At 42.8% G+C, this 8575-nt stretch overlaps 1 protein-coding gene across 2 annotated transcripts in view; it reads left to right on the top strand.

Annotated features, from left to right (window-relative positions):
- The first annotated feature begins 5552 nt into the window (after positions 1–5552).
- Positions 5553–8575, top strand: part of GNE (glucosamine (UDP-N-acetyl)-2-epimerase/N-acetylmannosamine kinase) — a 40564-nt gene continuing 37541 nt past the window's right edge. The window contains exon 1 of one of the 2 annotated variants that reach the window (XM_004271432.4): positions 5553–5717. The gene's annotated coding sequence lies outside the window, so the exon portion shown is untranslated. The remainder of the gene's footprint in view (positions 5718–8575) is intronic. The other variant, XM_049710744.1, reaches the window with a different exon arrangement.

Below are 8575 nucleotides of genomic sequence, written 5' to 3'. Positions count from 1 at the left end.
AACTCAAAATGGATTAAAGACTTAAATGTAAGACCTGAAACCATAAACTCCTGAAAGAAAAATAGGCAGTACTCTCTTTGACATTGGTCTTAGCAATACATTTTTTTTTCATATATCTCCAGGCAAGGGCAACAAAAGCAAAAATTTAAAAATGGAACTACATCAAACTATAAAGTTTTGCACAGTGAAGGAAACTATCAGCAAAATTAAAAGGCCATCTACTGAATGGGAGAACCTACTTGCAAATGATATATTCAATAAGGGATTAATATCCAAAATACACAAAGAACTCATACAACTCAACATCGAAGAACAAACAACCCAATTTTAAAATGGCCAGAGATCCTGGATGGACATTTTTCCAAAGAAAACATACAGATGGCCAACAGGCATGTGAAAAGGATCCTGAACTTCACTTGTCATCAGGGAAATGCAAATCAAGACCACAATGAGATATCACATCACATCTGTCAGAATGGTTATTATATAAAAGATAACAAATAACAACTGTTGGCCAGGATGTGGAGAAAAGGGAACCCTCATGCACTTTTGGTGGGAATGTAAATTGGTGCAGCCACTATGGAAAACAGTAAGGAGGTTTCTCAAAAAATTAAAAATAGAGCTACCATATGATCCAGAAATTCTACTTCTGTATATTTATCTGAAGAAAATGAAAACACTAATTAGAAAAGCTATATGCACCCCTATATTCATTGCAACATTATTTACAATAGCCAAGATATGGAAACAACCTAAGTGCCCATCAAAAGATGAATGATTAAGAAGATGTGATACACACACACACACACACACACACACACACACACACACACAGGACTATTACTCAGCCACAAAAAAAAAGAATAACATTTTACCATTTGTGACAACATGAATGGATCAGAGGGTGTTATGCTAAGTGATATAAGTCAGACAGACAAAGACAAATATTGCATAATTTCACTTATTGTAGAATCTAAAAAACAAATGAAAGTGAGCCCATGCACTCTGGAATCCATGTACCACAACTAGAGAGAAGCCTGTGTCGCAACAAAGAGCCCACCTGCCGCAACTAAAATAAAAATAAATAAATAAATAATAAAAATAAATAAATATTTTTTAAAATTTAAAAAATAAAAAACAACATTTTTCCATTTTGAAACAGCGGACTGAACATCTTTTCACACCCCAAAATCTCACTGAAAAGGCAGAAGAAGAAAAAGAAAAATACAATAGAAGATTATCCAGGAATCTAAATACCAAAAACATCCAAATAAAGGAATTTCTCTAAAAAAAACAAAAAAACAAATGAACAAACGTAACAAAACAGAAACAGAGTCATAGATACAGAGAACAAACAGGTGTTGCCAGAGCGAAGGGGGCTGGGGGAGGAGAGAAATAAGTGAGGGAAGATTAAGAGGTACAAACTTTCAGTTACAAAATAAATGAGTCATAGGTATGAAGTATACAGCATGAGGAATATAGTCAATAATTAGGTAATATCTTTGTATGGTGACAGATGACAACTAGACTTATCATGGTGATCGTTTTGAAATGTATAGCAATATTGAATCACTATGTTGTATATCAGGAACTAACATAGTGTTATAATTCAATTATCCTTCAAAAACAAACCAACCAACAAACAAACTCATAGAAAAAGAGATCAAATTTATGACTACCAGTGGTGAGGGGAGGGGAAATTAAATGAAGACAGTCAAAAGGTATAAACTTCTAGTTACAGGATAAATAAGTACTAGAGATGTAATGTACAACATGATAAATATAATTAACACTGTTGTATGTTATAAATGAAAGTTGTCAGAAGAGTAAGTCCTAAGAGTTCTCATCACAAGGAAAAATGTATTTTTTTCTATTTCTTTAGTTTTGCATCTATATGAGATGATGGATGTTCACTAAACCTATTGTGGTCATCATTTCATGATGTATGTAAATCAAATCATTGTATTGTACACCTTAAACTTATACAGTGCTGTATGTCAATTATAACTCAGTAAAACTCGGAAAAAGTCAGCAAATTATTATTTAAAGTAAAAAAAATTAAAACTTAATGGCTTGAGATTTTTGATATGTATTCATACTGTTAACTAGCAAAGTAACAGAGATCCAGAAATGTAATATTTACCCATAGAAAAGTGATCTTAAAAAGTCAGGAGGGGGCTTCCCTGGTGGCGCAGTGGTTGGGAGTCCGCCTGCCGATGCAGGGGACATGGGCTCGTGCCCCGGTCCGGGAAAATCCCACATTCCGCGGAGCGGCTGGGCCCGTGAGCCATGGCCGCTGAGCCTGCGCGTCCGGAGCCTGTGCTCCGCAATGGGAGAGGCCACAACAGTGAGAGGCCCGCGAACCGAAAAAAAAAAAAAAAGTCAGGAGAAAATGCCCCCTACAACTCCTTGCTACAACTTCATCTCAAGAGAACATAGGAGAAAATCCTAAAAAGGGGTCACTTTATTTAGAGTTAAATGATTCTATGAACACAACCATTCAACTATATACGGAAATATAAAATTCTCAATATTGGTCAAACAAACACAAAATCTCCAAGTGGCTTAATAAGTGTACAAATTCTCAAAACTGTATTTCCTATTATTACAAGTATTTATATTTCTAGTTATTATTTTCCTAGCTATAATCTTAAGCATTAAATATTTTAGATTTTTTTTTTTTTTTTTTTTTTTTTTTTTTTTTGCATTACGCGGGCCTCTCACTGTTGTAGCCTCTCTCGTTGCGGAGCACAGGCTCAGCGGCCATGGCTCACAGGCCCAGCCGCTCCGCGGCATGTGGGATCTTCCTCGACCGGAGCACAAACCCGTGTCCCCTGCATCGGCAGGCAGACTCTCAACCACTGCGCCACCAGGGAAGCCCAAGCATTAAGTATTTTAGAAACATATTATACTTACAATATACATACAAAAAAGTGCACATATCTTAGGTGGACAATATGAATTTTTACAAACTACACATACCCATGTAATAAGCCCCTAGATAAAAACTGAACATTAACACTGTTTTGAAATTTTTTATTCACTTTCAAGAGGAAAAAATTAATGTTCTATTCTGGATACTTGGTGGTATGCCATGTAACTTTAAAAGCAACATTCCCATCTTGAACATCTTCTGCGACTTTCTATTTTTTTTTTTTTTCACATTTATTTCTTCGTTTTGGTGCACAGGCTTCTCTCTAGTTGTGGCTCGCGGGCTCCAGAGCACGCGGGCTAGGTAGTAGTAGCATTTGTGCTCTCTAAATGTGTTGCGCGGGCTCTAGAGTGCGCAGGCTTAGTTGCCCCACAGCATGTGGGATCTTAGTTCCCAGACCAGGGATCAAACTCACGTCCCCTGCATTTGTAAGGCGGATGCTTAACAACTGGACCACCAGGGAAGTCCCCCGTCTGGGACTTTCAATATCACTTGTGGTAGACAAAATAATAGCTTTCTAACGATATCCGTGTCCTAATCCCCAGAACCTGTGAATATGTTTCCTTACATACCAAAAGAGTCTTTGCAGGTGTGATTGAATTAAGGATTCTGAGATGGGAAGATTATCCTGAACTATCTGAGTGGATCCAATGTAATAAATTATAAGGGTCTTTTAAGTAAAAGAGGCAGGCAGGAGAGTCAGAGAAGGAGATGTGACAAGGGAAGCAGATGCCAGAAAGAGCATAAGGCAAGGAATGTGGGTAGCCTCTAGAAAATGGAAAAGGCAAGGAAGAAGATTCTCCCCTGCAGCCTAAGGAAGACAAAACTACTGATACCTTTGTTTTTTTTAATTGAGATATAATTGACATATAACATTATATTAGGTTCAGGTGTACAACACAAGGGTTTGACATATGTGTATCTTATGAAATGATCACCACAATAAATCTAGTTAACATTGATCACCACACATAGTTATAAAATTTTTTCTTGCGATGATATCTATACTGCTTCTTTGATTTTAGCCCCTCAAAACCCATTTCAGACTCCTAACCTCCAGAACTGGAAGATAATACAATTGTATTTTTAAGCCACTAAGTTTTATGTAATTTGTTACAGCAGCAGTAGGAAATTAATACACCATCTGGAGTCTGGTGAATCTGTGTCCAGAATCATATATCTTATTGCCTATCTAATAGCTTCATGTGGCTATCTCATAGGCATCTCAAACCTAACATCACAAATTAAACCTTTATTTTTTAACTCCCCAAACCTGATCACTCCTTCAGCTTTTCTCATCTTGGTAAATGGCACCAATCACCCAACTACTAATGCCAGACATCTGGAAGTCAACCTTGTTTCCTTCGTTTTCTCTGTCATTGTCTCATACCCAATCTATAATGAAGTTGCAACAATTCTACTTCCAAACTAAATATCATATCGATCCACTTCAAATGAGTTTCACTGCCACCATTTTTTTTACAATTACTTTTATTTTATTCTCTTTAATATGGAATGTGTGCACATACTACAAAATACAAAAGATATAAGTAGGAATTCAGTGAAAAGTCTATCTCCTCCCAGCCCTTCCAGATGCAATCAGTGGTACCAGGTTGTTTGTATGTGTATGTTTGTGTGTGTGTGTGTGTGTATCTTTCAGAGGCTTTTTTTTTTCCACTGCTACCATTCTTGACTCTCACCCAATCCCTTCTCCACAGAACAGCCAAAGTGATATTTAAAAAAAGAAATCTCCTGGCACTTCCTTGCACGAAACCCCTTAATGTCTGTCCTTTTGTGGCTGATATGATCTTTTGGTGGCTCCAAGCTAGCTGCAGGGGAACTAACAGTTCACAACTATTCTGCAAATTAAAGCATCATTAACTGAAATACATCAAGTGCAAAAGTTTGATTGGACTTGAAGTTCACTATAGCAAGAACCGTCAGTGAATTGTTAGGCTGTTTAAATAGTTTCACCTGCGATAAATTCTTTAATGGTTGTAAAATAAATATTTTAATGTTCTGTATCACCAATTCAAAGCTTCTTGTCAATGGTGACTAGGAATTCGAAACGATCATTAGAAAGTCTTCATCAGGAGCTGTGTGAGGCCTTTCCCGACAGTTTCTTGGCCACCTCTGTGCTCCTCCCTGGAGCAGGAAGGCCTGGGTGTTCCCTGCAGGGGAGGCCGAGGCTGAGCTCATTATAAGGATCAGCTGGTCTCTGCCTTGCCTGGGTCATCATCAGCACTCCACTGAGCCCTCTAGCAGACACGGTTCTGGAGTTGCACAGCTTCACTCAGGACAGGGCTCTGGGTCGACCCCGAGACGACCGTATTGTTTTGGTCATGCCTATGAAATGACTGCGTGGCTGGAAGGCGTTAAGAAATTGCATCTCGGGCCCAAGGCCAAAACAATTGCCTCGTGCGGCGCTCGGCTTCCGAACTTCCGCGTGGCACGCAAACGAGCCCCTCAGGGGCGGGACACTGGCCGGCCGCCCGGGGCTGTGCCACGACCACGGAAGGCGCCACCCCGCCCCGGCCTCCTCGCACAGCCAATCGCAGAATTCGTCCCCGCTTACGTAAGGCACGTCGGCAGATTCGGGTGGGAACGCAGGGCGCGCGGGGTGTGCGGGGTTGGGGTCGAGGCGCGTCATCGCCCGCGGGGCCGAGTGGCGGAAGCCAAGGGGGCGGTCTCACGCCAGCCTGCTTTACGGCGCGGCGCTCAGCTCTTCTCCACGAGGCCCGGCGGCGGCAGCGTCAACGCGGGAGGAACGGCGGATCGGCGCCTGGTGAGAACCGCGCGCCCGCCGGGGACTCGGGGGAGGCGGGCTCGGGGAGCGCAGCCTCCGGGCCCGCACCCTGAGGCCTCAGCTCCCCGGCTAGAGGCTCCGCACCCGGCCCGGGCCTGGCTCTGTCTCCCGCGGGCCTGCACGGCAGGGCCGCTCTTTAGTTCCTATGTGGGCTCAGCCTTTGGCCCGTGGAGCAGACGGGTTGAGTGCGGGCCCCGGGTGAATAACCGGGAGTGGGGCGCGGGGTGTTAGAGGGAGGCCAGCTGCACTCCATCCCACCGGCTGTCCTGAAAGATAGCAAGCATCCCGTCGCGGAGGTGTGCAGGAGAGGGCGGAGAGCTCCGTGACGGACAAGTGGCCCCGGGGTGTAAAGCGTTGGACTGAAAGATCATCTTGAGGGTCTGCGCCCCGCCCTGACTGTATTCTGAGTCTGGGCTTTCTTGGAAGCTTGATATGCGTTTATTTTCCCTCCAATCCGGAGCACACTTGTAAAAAAGCACGAAAAAGTTTTTTTTTTTTTTTTGGAATTCTAATGGAGAAGAGGGGTGGGGTACAGCTTGGCATTTAGAGATAACTGGTTAACCCGGTTGTGGGAGCTCAGGAAGAAGTCACACCAGAGTATAGCTCAGGATAGAGTTGTGAATTTCAGACCCTCCTGATTCCTGTGTCATCCCGTCTGCACTGAGGGAAGAGAGTGATACATCATATGTTCCCTTCATTTCCATGGTGCCTGGCAGGACCAGGCATAAGGAAGGTTCTCACTCATGGGTGTTTATGAAATGAACAGACACAGGCAAACACTGGATATGGGCACTATCTTGAATGCTGATTTGGTGTTTGGTTCTGGTAATTGTTAACTGTGATTTGGGGCAAGTAAATTGGTTTTCACTGTACCTCATTGTGCCCATTTGTGAAATGGGGCTAATAAGATAGGGCTGTGAGGATGAAGTGAGTTAATGCTTGTGAAGCTCTTAACACAGTGCCTGGCAATTGTTTACTTTGATGGTTTCCTCTGCTCAGAGACTGCTTGAGCCAAGTGTTTGTCTTTTTCTATAGTTGAGTGGGACAACAGTATTTATTTTTCTGGACAGGGTCACTCACCTTTTGTCAGTATTAATAATGGTCAGTCTTGAGTTGAGAGAATGCAGGTTTCTCAGAGATTGCCAGTGAGATCAAGGTGAAGTTGTATTTTTCGGGTATTTTTCTGGTTTTAGTGGCTCTGGTTACTATTAGGGAATTGAGTGAAATGGATGTAAATATCCAATCCATCTGCTTTCTGAGCTTTAGGCTTTAAGGACTGTGGACAGTGCAGCTTCAGTGTCCATTTAAAAGATTTCTTGTTTTTAATAAAATATTTCAAATATGCTGAAAAGGGGGCTTCCCTGGTGGCACAGTGGTTGAGAGTCCGCCTGCCGTTGCAGGGGACCACGGGTTCATGCCCCGGTCCGGGAAGATCCCACATGCCGCAGAGCGGCTGGGCCCATGAGCCATGGCTGCTGAGCCTGCGCGTCCGGAGCCTGTGCTCCGCAACGGGAGAGGCCACAACAGTGAGAGGCCCGCGTACCGAAAAAAAAAAAAAAAAAAAAAAAAAATGCCGAAAAGGACAGAACAATACGACACTCTACCAATCATCAAGATTGACGACATATTAACATGTTACCATGTTAGTTTCAGACCTCTACTTATGTTTTTTTAAAAATGTTTACATAGACAACAAAAACCCTTTAGGCCCTCTTTTCCTTTCCCTTCCCTCCTCCTTCAGACGTAAGTACTTTCCTGAGTTGCTGTGTAATTTTATTACAGATCAATAAATAACATACAGTAATGTTTTACATATTTTAAAAAATGGCCCTTTTTCATCTAACTTTTTAGAATTTTCTGTTTTCCTCTAATGTTATGTTTTTGAGGTTTATTAGTATTGACACATTTAGACATAGTCCATTTGTTTTCATTGCTGCCTAGGATTCCATTGTGTAAAGAAGCTAGTTTTATCTTGTTTTACATTGCACTTTATGCAACTTAAATCCTCCTATTATAGTTTAAGTCCATTATGTCACATTTATTCATTCCATACTGATCATAGAGACTTTGGTCACAGTTATTAGTATAAAAATGGATCCTTGGGGGGCTCCCCTGGTGGCGCAGTGGTTGAGAGTCCGCCTGCCAATGCAGGGGACACGGGTTCGTGCCCCGGTCCGGGAGGATCCCACATGCTGCGGAGCGGCTGGGCCCGTGAGCCATGGCCGCTGAGCCTGCGCGTCCCGAGCCTGTGCTCCACAACGGGAGAGGCCACAGCGGTGAGAGGCCCGCGTACCGCAAAAAACAAACAAAAATGGATCCTTGGGCATGACATTTTAATGGTTTTTTTTTGTTTTTTGGGGGGGGATCTTCCCAGACCGGGGCACGAACGCGCGTCCCCTGCATCGGCAGGCGGACTCTCAACCACTGCGCCACCAGGGAAGCCCAGGCATGACATTTTATACAGAACAAATAATAATGTATACTAGGCGGAGAAAGAAAATTTGTTAATTTTGTTCCTGGTGCTTCTGTTTGGGAAAGTGAACTGGTAAAGATCTATTATGTGGCCAGGTGTCATGTACTAGATTGTAAGTTCCTACAAATCAGAGGTGAGGTCTTTCTCAGCTCTGTCTCTCAGTTTTTGTTTTGTTTTGTTTTGTTTTTTGGCCATGCCATGTGGCATGTGGGATCTTGGTTCCCCAAGCAGGGATCAAACCCACGCCCCCTGCATTAGAAGCGTGGAGTCTTAACCACTGGACTGCCAGGGAAGTCCCTCTCAGTTTTCTTTAACAGTGCTCTGCACAGAGTCAGTTCTCAATAAGTGTTTGTGACATTGGTCA

The sequence above is a fragment of the Orcinus orca genome, chromosome 6 (assembly GCF_937001465.1).
Source record: "Orcinus orca chromosome 6, mOrcOrc1.1, whole genome shotgun sequence".
Lineage (NCBI taxonomy): Eukaryota > Metazoa > Chordata > Mammalia > Artiodactyla > Delphinidae > Orcinus > Orcinus orca.
Note: the sequence above shows the minus strand (reverse complement) of the source record. Positions and strands in the feature narration are given on the sequence as shown.